The sequence below is a fragment of the Myodes glareolus genome, chromosome 13 (assembly GCF_982192425.1).
Source record: "Myodes glareolus chromosome 13, mMyoGla1.1, whole genome shotgun sequence".
In the NCBI taxonomy this organism is placed as follows: Eukaryota; Metazoa; Chordata; class Mammalia; order Rodentia; family Cricetidae; genus Myodes; species Myodes glareolus.
Window position 1 is genome coordinate 31117518 of NC_142038.1, and position 13531 is coordinate 31131048.

Below are 13531 nucleotides of genomic sequence, written 5' to 3' on the forward strand. Positions count from 1 at the left end.
TATGGTATCACAAAGAAACCAAGGCACCACTATCCTATCTCCATCATCTTCCTGTTCTCAATAGTTATAGGTCAACTTGACAGGTTAAAGTCCTCTGAGAAGAGGGAGCCTCAATTGAAAAATGCCTCCAGAAGGTCAGGTTGTAGGCAGGCAAGCCTTTAAGGAATTTTCTTAATTGGTAGTTGAAAGTGGAGGGGCTAGCCCATTGTGGGTGGGAATATCCCTAGGCTGGTGGTCCTGGGTTCTATAAGAAAGCAGGGCGAGCAAGACAGGGAGAGCAAGCCAGTAAGTGGCGCCCTTCCATGGCCTCTGTATCAGCTCCTGCCTCCAGGTTCCCATCCAGTTTGACTTCATGCCTTGGCTTTTCTCAGTGGACTGTGATTCAGGATATGTAAGCCAAATAAGACCTTTCCTCTCCAAGTTGCCTTTAGATCCCAACAATAGTGGCCCTAACTAAGACAACCTCTATCCTCTTTAAACCCTTAAGTTGATGCCCATTTGTTTGGGTTTCTAGAGAGTTTGTCCCATTCCCATCCCCTTCTCCTGGCTGCTCCTACTTAGCCATATTGTCCCCTATATGCCATCTGATCAAGTCAGAGTGCTGTAGGTGTGTGACCTCTCCTGATTGCTGCAGTGACTTTGTTCATTCCAAAAAAATTCCTCATCACCTGATTAGGTTTGCCTGTGCTCTGTGTGGGTGTTGTATGCAGAAATATCTTTCACAATCAAGTTGAAGATATTTCTGCATCTAACGCTCTTTAAGACACACCTGCTGCTGTCAACATGGATGTAATGCACTGGTCCACAGTCCTAATGACACGGTATCTGTTTATTGTCATCATCTTAATGTCATCGTGGAAAACAGGGTACGCAAACAAACACCGAAACTAGGATTACAACATCAGTTGATGTCAGTGAAGGTCCAACTCTGCTATATGACCTTCAGGAGACCCCTTTCTATGCTCTCAAATCCCCCTCATAAAATGAGAATGTTAGTGACTAACCTCGAGATCTCAGGAAGGTTTAGTGATAATAGATGAATGAACTGGGCGTGGTGGCTCATACTTGTAGCTCAGTACTTAGAGGCTGGGGAGTGCTTGGGAGGATCAAAAAAGCTCGAGACCAGTCTGGGGTACACAGTGACCTCAGCACTAACCTGATCTATAACTGAGAACCACCCTCAAAATAAAAAAAAAAGAATTAAATGAGTTGCAAATGAGCCCTTAAAAGGAGTGTGTGTATGTGTGTGTGTGTGTGTGTGTGTGTTTACAACGCAACCTGTAGGCACTTAATAAATATTAATGGGAAAATTGAACATATAAACATACAGATAAATGACAGAGAGCATACTGAATAATGACAAGAAAGTGGGATCAGAAAAATGGTAAGACATAACATCAATTCAAAAGCTCTTGGCATCTGAAGCCAGTATCTGTCGCCAGTGGCAACACCAGATGAATCACAATGCTTTTGGTCCAGTGCAGTGTTTAAAGAATGCAAGGCTTACTTTCTGGAAAGGAATCATCTTACCCATGGTTTCCATGGCTCTGTGCAGTTAATGAGGCGTCTAGTAGCACCTGTTCAAAATTTGCTCAGGAAGAAACAGAATGAGTAAGAGGCAGAGCCCAGAGAAGAGGCTCACATTCATCAACGCACATTTCTAGTCTTCCAGGGACAGCAAAATATTTCACTGCCAAGCAGCAAATCCCATTTGACTGTTTAAGTAAGAAGTAATGATTAATATCAGACTAAAAGTACGTGCCATTCCACATTTTGTTATATAAAATATGCTAATAGCATATATATATATATATATGTATATATATATATATGAATCGCAATTACTTTTTACCAAGTTTTTCGTTCTCACATGAAATAAGCATCACAGGATATTTGTACCTAGACATTTAGTCATTCATTCGCGTTTTCAAAAGAAAAAAGTGAATTGCTTATGTTAGACATAATCCGAGCTACAGCAGGACTAAGACAAATAACCCTGTAGGCTGGGCGTGGGAGACTGGGCTCAGTCTTTAAAGGCACAAGTGTGTGTTAGATCACAGATTGACAACTCAGGGTGTTGTGGGCTGACAGGTGATCAGTCATGACCGTGTAACAGCTCTGATAAACCCAGCAAATTTCAATAGAAAAGGGATTTAGTGAATTAAATGCTAATGAAATCTAAGAGGAGAAGCAGCAGCCTCTGTTAGGACTCTGAAGAAGTGAGTCCTCAAACAATGCTTAAGACCAGCAACGGCAATGGCAGCTGCCTTCTATGGCATCTTCAGGAGGCCTGGGAATCAAGGTGTGTGCCGGTGTACTCAGTGGTCCCCGAAACACACTTTGTTTACAACGCTCCATGGGTTGTAACATTCCTTTCTCCTTTAGGAGTGGAAAGTGGGAATAAAGGCTAACAGATTATCATTGGTCTCACTATTTATTTCAGGTTTGAATTTGTCTTATGAGAATGCAGCTGTTTAGAAGAGCCCAAAGTCACATCTAGAAACCTAGCTGCAAAGGAATCTCTTTCCAACATGTGCAGTAGAGGAACATGAGAAGAGCTGTAAGAGTTATGGTTGTAAGGAGTCATTATACTCACTTGATCAACAGAAGACAGTAAGATGGAGAGTCTTTGATAGAGAAGGGGAATAAGCTAAAGACAGGACAATAGGGAACTCTGATGACCTTGAACAGAACCCAATACCCCATTTTAAAAGTCCAATTATTTTTGGTTATCATTAGTCTTGACATTGTATAACTAACGTTAAAGTCACATGAGTGTGGCATTCTGATGGAATAAATATGAACTAAGAGTTAAGAGAGAGTAGTACAGCCACGTTCTCCCTCGTTCTTGCACTAATAATGTCCCCTGGGAGGTTACTTAATATCTCTGGCTTCAGTTTTCCCATTGGTAAACGCAGGAGGGTTTCCATAATTCTCTGCTAACAGGAATTAACGAGAAATAGAATCATCAAAATTCATCATCTTGCTAAGTAGTTGTACACACAACAACTAAACAGTCTACTTAATGGGCTGAAGGAAGACCTTCATGGTATTTGTGTAGAGGCTTTCTTTGTAACCAGTAAATTCCTTGCCCAATAATACAGTACTACGATTTTGTTAGGATAATATGAGAGCGGTGACTAGTCAACAAACACTCGCTGATATCAAATAAAATTACAATGACGATGGAATTCAGTTTTCTCTGGAAATGCATGTCTCTACCCAGCTTTCATCCCACAACATGTCGCAGAAGCCGCTAATCATGAGGCAAATGCTGACCGGCCAGGTAAACAGATGAGAGCGCCAGAACTTTGCATTGTTTGCCAGGCGCTGTGCTCAGCCAAGGTGAGTGCTTGGCAAGGGAAATGATCTCCATTTCTCAATGTTCATGAATATGTAATTCATCTAGCCACAATAGATAGGTTTCATGCGGTTTGGGAAGCCACGTGTTGTTTCTTTTCTATAATGGCCTCCTCTGCCCTCCTTAGAGGCTCAGCAGCTGCTGAAGGTCACACTACCACTGAGAGGCAGAACACAGAAGGTAGCAACTGTGTGACCTGTAAATTATCTGCGGGAGCATAGCTATCAGATGGCAAAGTAACTTGAAACCCCCCCTCTTCCCCTACCAAGGAGGAAAGATGAATTCATGTAAGCTATAAGAGACAACATAGAACTCGACAACACATGAAAGATAATAGAGGATTATTATTAGAACAACACGAACTATTCCACTGGGTTAGATCTTGCCCTCATATGCCTGTGTTAGAGTCAACAGTGATCAAAAAAGGAGAAAATGCTATAACGTGAAACAAATAACCTCGAACTAGGACTGTAATGACAAAAAAATAAAATAAAAACCTGTAAGTAGGGATCTTCAAAGTGACCATCCATGTCACCATAGCAGACAGGCTTCAGCAGAAAGAACAGCTCTAGGTTCAGAGCTTTTCTTAGAGCCGGTAACGACAACATGCCTCTACTATTGTCTCCTCTTCTTTATTCACATACATAGGCATACACACACACACACACACACACACACAAAGGCACACACAGGTATGTACAAATGAAAATACACACATGCACACATACATACATGCTCAGGAAGAGAGAGAAATGGCAGGGAGACTCCTTAACTAATTAAGTCACAAAATAAGAAAATGACCACACCATGATTACGTTATTACCAACAGTACAGGAGAACGATGCCAAAGTTTCTTTGTGGTTATGATGAATTGTTTCTTACATTTCTTTTTGTCCACCAAGCTTTGGCCAATTCCTCCTCTCTTGTCTCTTTGACTAATGAGAATAACTGACCCCCAGTTTCTGTATACCATTCATATCTGCCAGCGTATTGTTATCATTCATCCTTCCTGCTTTTTCCCGGAAAGCAGTTGCCACTCTTGAGTTTATAAAGAACCTTTTAAAATGGATGCCATATGACTTTTTTTTTGTCTTTCTGAATCCTGGCCAATTTGACTTGTTAATAAAAATAAAAAAATTAAAAAAAAGATGTTTAAGCCTCAAGAACGTTCATGCCTGTGGAGTAATGAGCACCACCGGCAGCTGTGTGACTAGTTCGAGATGAGAATTTTTGTCTCATTTTAATCTTTTTGATGTGTGGCAGCTTTCAAGACTTTGGATAGAAAGATGAGAAGATGATCTTTGACTTGGAATATGACTCCAGCAAGATTGTCAGAGAAGTCTAACACTTTTCATGCTGACTGGATAACTCCTTTATAAGGTTACTTAAAGAACTAGGGGAGGAGTAGAAACTAGAGTAAAGAGCCATATTCGGGTTGCTGAAGAGAGAAGGCAGCTGTTAAGATCGCTAGATGTTCTTGAAAAGAAACTGGGTTCAGTTCCCAGCACCCACACAGTGGCTCACAGTCACCTGTAAACTCCAACACCCTCTTCCACCTCTACAGACAGCAAGTACACATGTGGTACACATACATTTGTGCAGACAAACACATAAAAAATAAGATAAAAATAAACGAACTCTGTGTGTGTGTGTGTGTTTGTGTGTGTGTGTGTGTGTGTGTGCGCGCGCGCGCACGCGCGCGTGCGTGTAAAAGAACCAGAAACAGAACTATGGAGCATGGCCCATGATATAGAACTGAACCAAAGGGAGTCTCAGAAGCATTCTTCCACGACCATAGGCTTCAACACCAGTGCCTTGCCTAGAATAACTTTCGAGACTGCAGGTGGTACCCAGAAAGGACTTTTCTAAGGAGGAGACCCATTGGTTTTCAAATGCTGGAAAGGAACACAAGCTTCATCAAAATAGCTGTACCTCTCCTCCACAACCAGACAGCAAGATTAGCCTAGACGTGACCCCTGTGCTGGCTAGGTTAGGGAAAAGCATTGTCTAAACATTCCAATGGGCAATGCATTAAAGATTCACCGAGTGGAGGAACACCCAAGGGGTCTCTTGCCTAAATATCCGAACATGGTCTCATATTAGCTCACAGTCTCTTAATCTCTTGATAGCTGCTGTTTTGAGTTTGTTTTTGTTTTGTTTTTGCTAACTTTTCCTGAGCAAGCTCAGTGCTCATGAAGTCCCTATAAGGTAGGGGTGAAAGTTCCTAAGAAGGCATGGTGTATTAATCACTACACTGTTGCTCATTGACTATGGTGTCATTTTCCTTAAGCTGCTTACAGGAATTTTAAAAACCGCTTTATTAATTGTTCTAACCATTTGCCAGTTACTTGGGCTTTAAGGAGGCTGTTATGAGCTTTAAAATCACATTTGTGTTAAATACCAGTGCAAATGAGCCACAGAAAGGAGCAGAAAGGCTCTAGTGTTGGGTTGAATTCAGGAGATGATGGCCCCTCCCCCCACCCACCCCAGGCTATTTCACTCTGAGGACATTACACCATTATTAAGATTGTCTTCCCTTCAGGCCTCAAGGATGGATTTAATTTTGCGCAATTCAGACTTGATGGCTAATGGCAATAACACTGAGCACAGCATCTGGACTCGCTACGGGAAATCGCTCCCTTCTTTGAGAGCTGGGGACCCACCTGAGTGAAGGGAGCAGAACTTTAGTGCCTCAGTTTCCAACCCAGAAACAAAACACAAAGGTTTGCTGTGAAGGGAGAGGAGACAGTGGCAGGAATGGACACAGAAACTCCACAGATCATTCTCGCTCCGTCCCAGCTGTAATCTCCTCGCAGTTTTTATATATAGAAAACATCAGGGCAAGAGAAGCAGAATACAAAAGCTTTTGTTTTGTTTAAAAGTAGGTCACAAATGTTCCGAATACAGCTAAAATCCTGCGTTTCACCCTAAAGAGGCTAACAGTACCAAGCAACAGAAAAGTTTTCCATAATTATATTGTACATTGTAGACCAAGTCCAACCAAAGAAAGTTGCCAAAACCCCAGACCAGAGACTGTGGAAGCCATATATATATCTGACTATCTGAAGGTACAGATGGGTAATACAGATGCCTTAGTTAGGGTTTCTATTGCTGTGAAGAGATACCATTACCACAGCAACTCTTATAAAGGGAAACACTTAATTGGGGGTAGCTTGCTTACAGTTTCAGAGGTTCAGTCCATTATCATCATAGTGGGGAGCATGATGATGTGCAGGCAGACATGGCGCTGGCTACATCTTGATCACACAAAGTAGACTGTGACAATGGGCAGTATCTTGAGCATAAGAAACCTCAAAGCCCTCCACCACCAGTGACACACTTCTTCCAGCAAGGCCACCCCTACTTCAATAAGGCCACACCTCCTAATAGTCCCACTCTCTTTGGGGTCCATTTTTCTTTCAAACCACCACACGGATATTCGATGGTCTTTTCCCCCAGTTTTCTGTCTGTACTGAATTGCTTTCTAGAGACGCTCTATGATTACACCCTTTACGTCAGAGACTCCAATATGGGGACCAAGAACTCTGTGGCTTTACTTGTTCCTTGCTTTCTCATCTCCCCATCAACACATTATTAACACATCTATAGCTGACAGAGTAAATGAGTATGGTAAAGAAACATTTTTGTATCTTATTCTGAAAGTAGTTTAAAACCCGTTATTAGTCCTTTCATCCACCCCACCACCAGCAACTCCTTGTTATAACCACCCCAGTTACCGAGAGTCACACAGTTTTTCTGATTCTTCCCAACTCTTTCCCTTCAAGTCTGTTATAGGTTCCAGGGTTTTCTCCCAATACTTAAAAACGTAAAATAGAGTATTTACAAACATAAGCAGCTTAAGGAAAGGGAATTAACGCAGATGCTAATCCAATATAACAACATTTTTTATAAGAAAGAGATGTCAAGGCACAGGGAGAACGCCATGCGACAGCAGAGGCAGAGCTGCAAACCAGGAATGGCGGGATTGCTGGCCACCAGCACTTCAGAAAACAGAAAGGGCCTCGTAGAGGGCACGAGGTCCTGCTGACCCTTTGATTTCCAACTTCTAGCCTCCAGAATGAGAGGATTTATAAATATCTACTGTTTAAAGCTACCCACTTTGTGGCACTTGGTTATGGAAGCTCTAGAAAATAAATTCTCTCTCCCTCTGTCTTATTTTCTCAGCAGAGATATTGAGCATCCCGTTTGTCGTCTTGACATTTACCCGGAGATGCTCATCTTTGACCCACAAGCTGCTGGTGAATACAATTTCCTCAGTAAGCACAGCTCCCTCCCTAAGAGAAGTCCTGGAGCCAGAGGTTAAGGGCTTTTTTTTTTCTTTCACAAAGTTATCACTATGATGTATTTACATTGGGGAAAAAAGAAATCAAAGTTCCCAAATTAGACTTGAAGGTCTATACTCTATAAATGTTGCTCTTTATAAAACGAGTAGACCTTTGCTTCACCTGCACTGGAAACTTCTCACTGTGGAGAGGATAAAGACAGCCATGCTTGTCAAAGCCCTAAGTCAGCAGTTCTCAACCTGTGGGTCGCGGCCCCTTTGGTGATCAAACCACTCTTTCACAGGGACTGCTTAAGGCCATTGAAATATACTACAGTTCACAATAGTAGCAAAAATTACAGCTATGAGGTAGCACTGAAAATAATTTCATGGTTGAGGGTCACCACGAGGAACTGGATCAGACGGTCGCAGCGATAGGAAGGTTGAGAAGCACTTGCCTAAGACTGTCATGAAGTGCTCTCAGTCTTCCCACTGCCTTGCCCTGTACCAGTCCTCTTCACACAATGAGCTTCTTTCAATGCCTCCTTTTCAACACATAGTCCCCCGGTCCTCCTACAGCTGCCACTACGCTGCCGTCCTTTCCCTCAGAACTCCTGCCTCAGCCCCTCTCTGGGATAATTCGAATGGGTTTCTGTACCAGCTCAAGCGTGAGGTCCTCGGAGGCCTTTCCTGGCTTCCCAAGGCAAGAGCGCAGCTCCCCCCATATAGACCTTTATGGCACCCACTGCTTTTCCTTGAAATATTTATTAGTTTCTAATTACAACAGAAGCACTTTTAATTGAGCTCCTCTGGGACTTGACTGATGTTTTCAGATCCCTGTGTCAAATGTTTTGACTGACTGTCCAGAGTGAGACAGATGCTTGTGACTCCTGCCCGCCTGGTGTCCTCACCTGGTGTCCTCACCGCTTCTCCTCCCACCAGCTGAGCGCCACGCTTACTCAGAGTGGCTTGTTTTTGTTCTCAAACCTGCTTATGACAGTTGTACTTGATTACTATAATTATACAGTTTAATTAAGTATCACATAAACTGCTCAAATATGAGCATAAAAAGAGAGTGGCTTCCATGAAAGCTAAGTTAAATGCTTTGGAAAGACGCACAAAGTCTGGGACGTGGGTGGGGGATTGTTCTTAAATTAGTCGTGAGTGAGAGAAGACGTGTAGAAGACTGAGAGGAGAATAAAATTTAAGTGAATGAAATGTTCTTCACTGGTGTCTTCACACCTTCCACTCTCAAGCAGCTGAAACTGAAAACTGTTCATAGAATGTATAATTTTGAGTGGGATTTATACAAGAAAGACGAAGTAGCACTTCAGTTACTAGACCAATCCTCAGACTAGGCATCTTAGCCTGATCAAATGTGGCAAGTGGATGGTTATGTGTTTTAAGTAAAAAATAAGACATGCAAAGAGATAGTATATATCATGTCCACTTTTTCTAGTAAGTTATAAACATTATCCTCATCGGAGAAAGGGATATTTACAACAAATATTATTTTGTTTTGTTTTATTTTGAGATAGGGTCTTGCTTTGTGGCTCAGGCTGGCTTCTACCTCTTCCTCCTCCTGCTTCAGCCTCCTAAGTGCTGAGATCATTAGGTTGTTCCACCAAGCCCAGTGGTAAATATTTATTAACAAGGTAAATATTTATTAACATCTGGTTCACACTGATCTCCCTACGGACTGTGAGTTCCACTGCAGGAGGCAGGCAGTACCTGGGTTTCAGTGCTTGCTGCTGGTACAGGAAGCATTATTCTGAATAAAGACAATTTCCCTTTAGTTTATTCTGTGCATACATAGCAGATGGTATGACTAATTATTTTATTTCTCTGGAGGAGGGCCAAATTCTCAAAATTTGGAAAAATTGTATCTTAAAATTCTTCTAGGCAGTAAGTTGTTGGCATGTTTGTGAATAGCATGTTAGAGTGTGTTTGGAGAGCAGTTCTCCTTGGTAGCTAGCTGCCCTGTCTGTCTGAACAGGCCTCCCAGGATGGTATGCATATACACCAGGAAGCCAGGGAGAAGCCTTTTACTCTCCTCTTCATGCTGTGAGGACCCTCTGCTCTTCCATGATCCAGCTTTAGTAATTATAAGAGGCGACAGGCTTAATCCATAAAAATGAAAAACCTTTCCTATCTCAAAACCATTTCCTGCCTCCTGAGGTAAAACAAAACCTTCCCTGAGGAATAATGAAAATGTGCTCAAATATTCCTAAAAGATCCTGCATAGCATAAAACAGTCTTTTCAGATAAAGCCATAGTTCTTTTCATTGACATTTAAACCCATGGATGAGGTAGTAGAAAAATACAGTGGGAAGAAATGTTTTCCAATCCCTGTTTCATTTGTGATCTTCTTGAAGCTTCCATTTCCTCGTCTGTAAAATGGGATGACGAAAATGTCTAACCCGTCTTGAGGGACTGTAAGCCATCAGTTAACCAAGAGTGGCACGGAGCGACACTGCAGCTGTCACTGAAGGAAGGGTCTCCGACACCCTCATCTTTCAGCAGCGCTGATCCCTGACCTTTTCCTTTGTGGCTAGCCGGCAGCACATCAGTTCATTTCCTTCAGCACAGGCACAGCAATCTCCTCTTATTACACTCGAAAGGAGGTTGGAGGCTACTGATTCTGGAGTCGACGACAATGGTCTGGTTCTCACAGATCTTCTGGGAAGATCCACAGGACACTCAAACCCCATTTCACCTCACCGTCTTTTAAAGATGGTTAAAGAGAGGGGCTGCAGTCAGGCCCCTGTGAAAAGTGTAATTTCACTGCCGGTATGAGCTTAAACTTTAACAGTTTTGGTGTCCATCTGTGAAATGTCATTTCTGTTGGTTCCGTCCTATAGCTCAAACAATAGAAAAATCACACATCCATTCCTGTAAAAGTCTACAGTTTCGCTTTAATGTATGGGCACTCAAGCTGCACTAATTTATGCTACAATTACTTTTATTTTTTAGCATTTTTATTTGACTCTTATACTACATAATTAATGGTGTTTACACAGAAAGGTTGTTTAACTAATGTAAATGGCATAAGTGGATTACTTGAGCAAGCCTTTAAACAAATAAGCATTTTTTTCCCCTTTGAAATTTTTTTCACTCTCCTCTAAATGTCTGGAAAAAGGAGCAGAGGTTTTTAAAATGCCATAGAGGATACAGGAATCAGGTTTCTGTGGCCCATTCTTTCCTGGTGGCACAGGCTTATAATTCCATCTCCTCTTACAATGGTTGGTGGGTAGGTAGTCAACAGTGACCCAGTGACCCAACACATCCCAGATTCAGAAGCACATCTTTTCTTTGGGAGGCTGCCACTGTTTTTCTCCATGACCTTAAACATAACCCAATATCTGGCTCTTTCAGATCATTTCCTGCAGTTGGCAGTACCTAGAGAGAGTGACTGATGAGATAAATAAATATGCTCATCGTAAAGAGCAGAAAGACACGAGGGAACTCCTCCCAGGTTTCTGAATATTTCTACCATCGTATCACCCAACTGTGGCAATTACTGAGATAGCCCCTCCTAGTCAAAGTCCAGGTTACATGTTCTTTGAGTGGCAGCACAAATCCAGGTTACAGTAAAATAGGGCAGGAATGACGATCACTCCCTGCCAAGACATTATTTTTTTTTAAAGCGTTCAGACGGAAATGTTTTCTCATACCAACAGCCATTTCTTTACTTCTGCTTTCTCAGAGGCAAAGCCAAGAGGAAAGAATGAAGCCACCACCCCTTACACCCACAAGTCCAGCCCTCATGAGGCCTGAAATGGAAGGCCTGACTCCAAGTCATTTCTGGAAGTACAGATAGTGTACCGTCTAAAGTACTCTTCAGTTATCTCAGGAGTGACAAACCAGCCCTTCCAAACAGACTGTTTCTAGAGTTAGGCTGAAGCCTCGGACAGAACCACTGAGATAAATCTTGAGGTCTAAGTACAGAACTCAGGTTCCAAAGAAGTCAGAACACAGACTGCTGTTTCAGTTCTCAGTCCACTGAAGTCCACAGAGGACAATACACAGATCAAAGACCTACAAAAAGAATATCTGAAATAAAATATACTGACCCAGTGCTATCCAAAGACCTTCAATCTTACCTTCACATCATTTGAAACATACTCTAAAGACCTTCAATCTTACCTTCACATCATTTGAAACATACTAAAAGCTGTGAATAGCTCCTATATATTTTTCTATAAAAATAAATACATAATTTTGCTTTGTAGTTATTTAGCTAAAGTCACCAACAAATACACTACAATGTCTCAGTATTCACCACACTGTAGTAGCTCTCATGTGTCTAAACTGTTTCAATAGAGTGTTGTTTTCAATGAATGCTAAATCTATCCTTTAGTGACACCCACACATGTTCCACTCTGTGACCCTTGAATAAATGTTTATTTTGCTATGGCCAATTTTTTTTGAGATAATCATTTTTTTCTGTTCAAACTCCAGAAATTCTCTCAAACAAAGGTCCTTTGCTTGGCACAGGGAGGTGGGAAATATGGACCTAGAGGCCAAACTGTTCTTCTGGAATAAAAACCCTAACACAGACATTCCCAAAGTGATTGGGCACTGATAACAGAAACCTCAAGGATTCACAAGCATTTCAGGAAACTCCCACTCTCAAGCATGCATTCTGAGTCCTGGGCTACCACTTAAAATCCATATAACCACCCCCAAAAAAATCTTACTAATGAATTGTTAACTCTGGAAATGAACTTTGACTCTTTGGGGAAATTTACCTATAACCAACGGTACAAAGCTTTGGGGAAAACCATTCACCTTCAGTTTGTGAAATCAAATTTCATAATCCAACCAACTATACAAAGCTTCATTTTCCAACAAAACAAAAATGAAATTTGGAAGCTGACCTAGAGTTACATTTCTAGGACGATCTTTCTATCACTCTATAAAATGTACAATATGCAGGCTGTACCAGGATGCTTACAGCTAGACACAGCCCTAGCTCTCAAGAAAGACTCTCTCTGTAACTCTTACACAGTGACACGTCCTTGCTCAGAAAGACTGGGACTTATCAGAGTGTATCAACAGAAACATAATCACAGGTCTGTTTACAGGCCCCAGATCCTCTTTTGGCTGCTAACAAATGATGAAGCGATAAAGTACAAACTTGAAAATTCTACTTCTAAATTGTGTCCTCTACCAATATCATATAATCAATATTGTCTAAGGGATTCATATCTGACCCATTTTATCTCTTTCTTAAACACCAAATGCACAGTGATTTTTTTTTTGTTCAGTGATGAGCCCACAGGTACTGGCAGCAGAAATGAAATTCAATATGCTACTTTCTCTGAGGATATGGGCAAGTTACTGAGCCTCCGTTTCATCATCCGTAAAATGGTACTTAATAAGACCGTTCACAGGATTAAACGTGTTAATGAGGATCAAGCTTTGGATGAGTAATCAATAAATATTAATCTGAGCATTATTATACCTATTACCCATCATTTTCTTATTACTTACAATACCACCACACCTGGAGCCTATACTTAATCATCTCCTGATGTTCCTGCTTGTTCCACCTACACTAAGCCATTAACTTCCCAAAGCTAAGAGATCCTTTTTGAAGACGAAAAGAATTATTCCAGCTCCACATTATGCATAGGGACATAGTCAATCAGGAAGTACTCCAGCTGCCCGGGCTACCTGGCCTGGCTCCATACTCTTTTGCCTCTTTTCACTTCATGTCCCCAATCCCCTTCAAACTTTAGTCATACTAGTCAGTGGTCTGTGCATGGCCCAAGCTTCATTCCGGGCTTCCATCCACATCCTGGGGCTGATATATGCTAGCCCAAAAGCTACTTGTCTATCCAGACAAACATTCCTATTTTTTCACAAGTCATATTTGTTCTCTT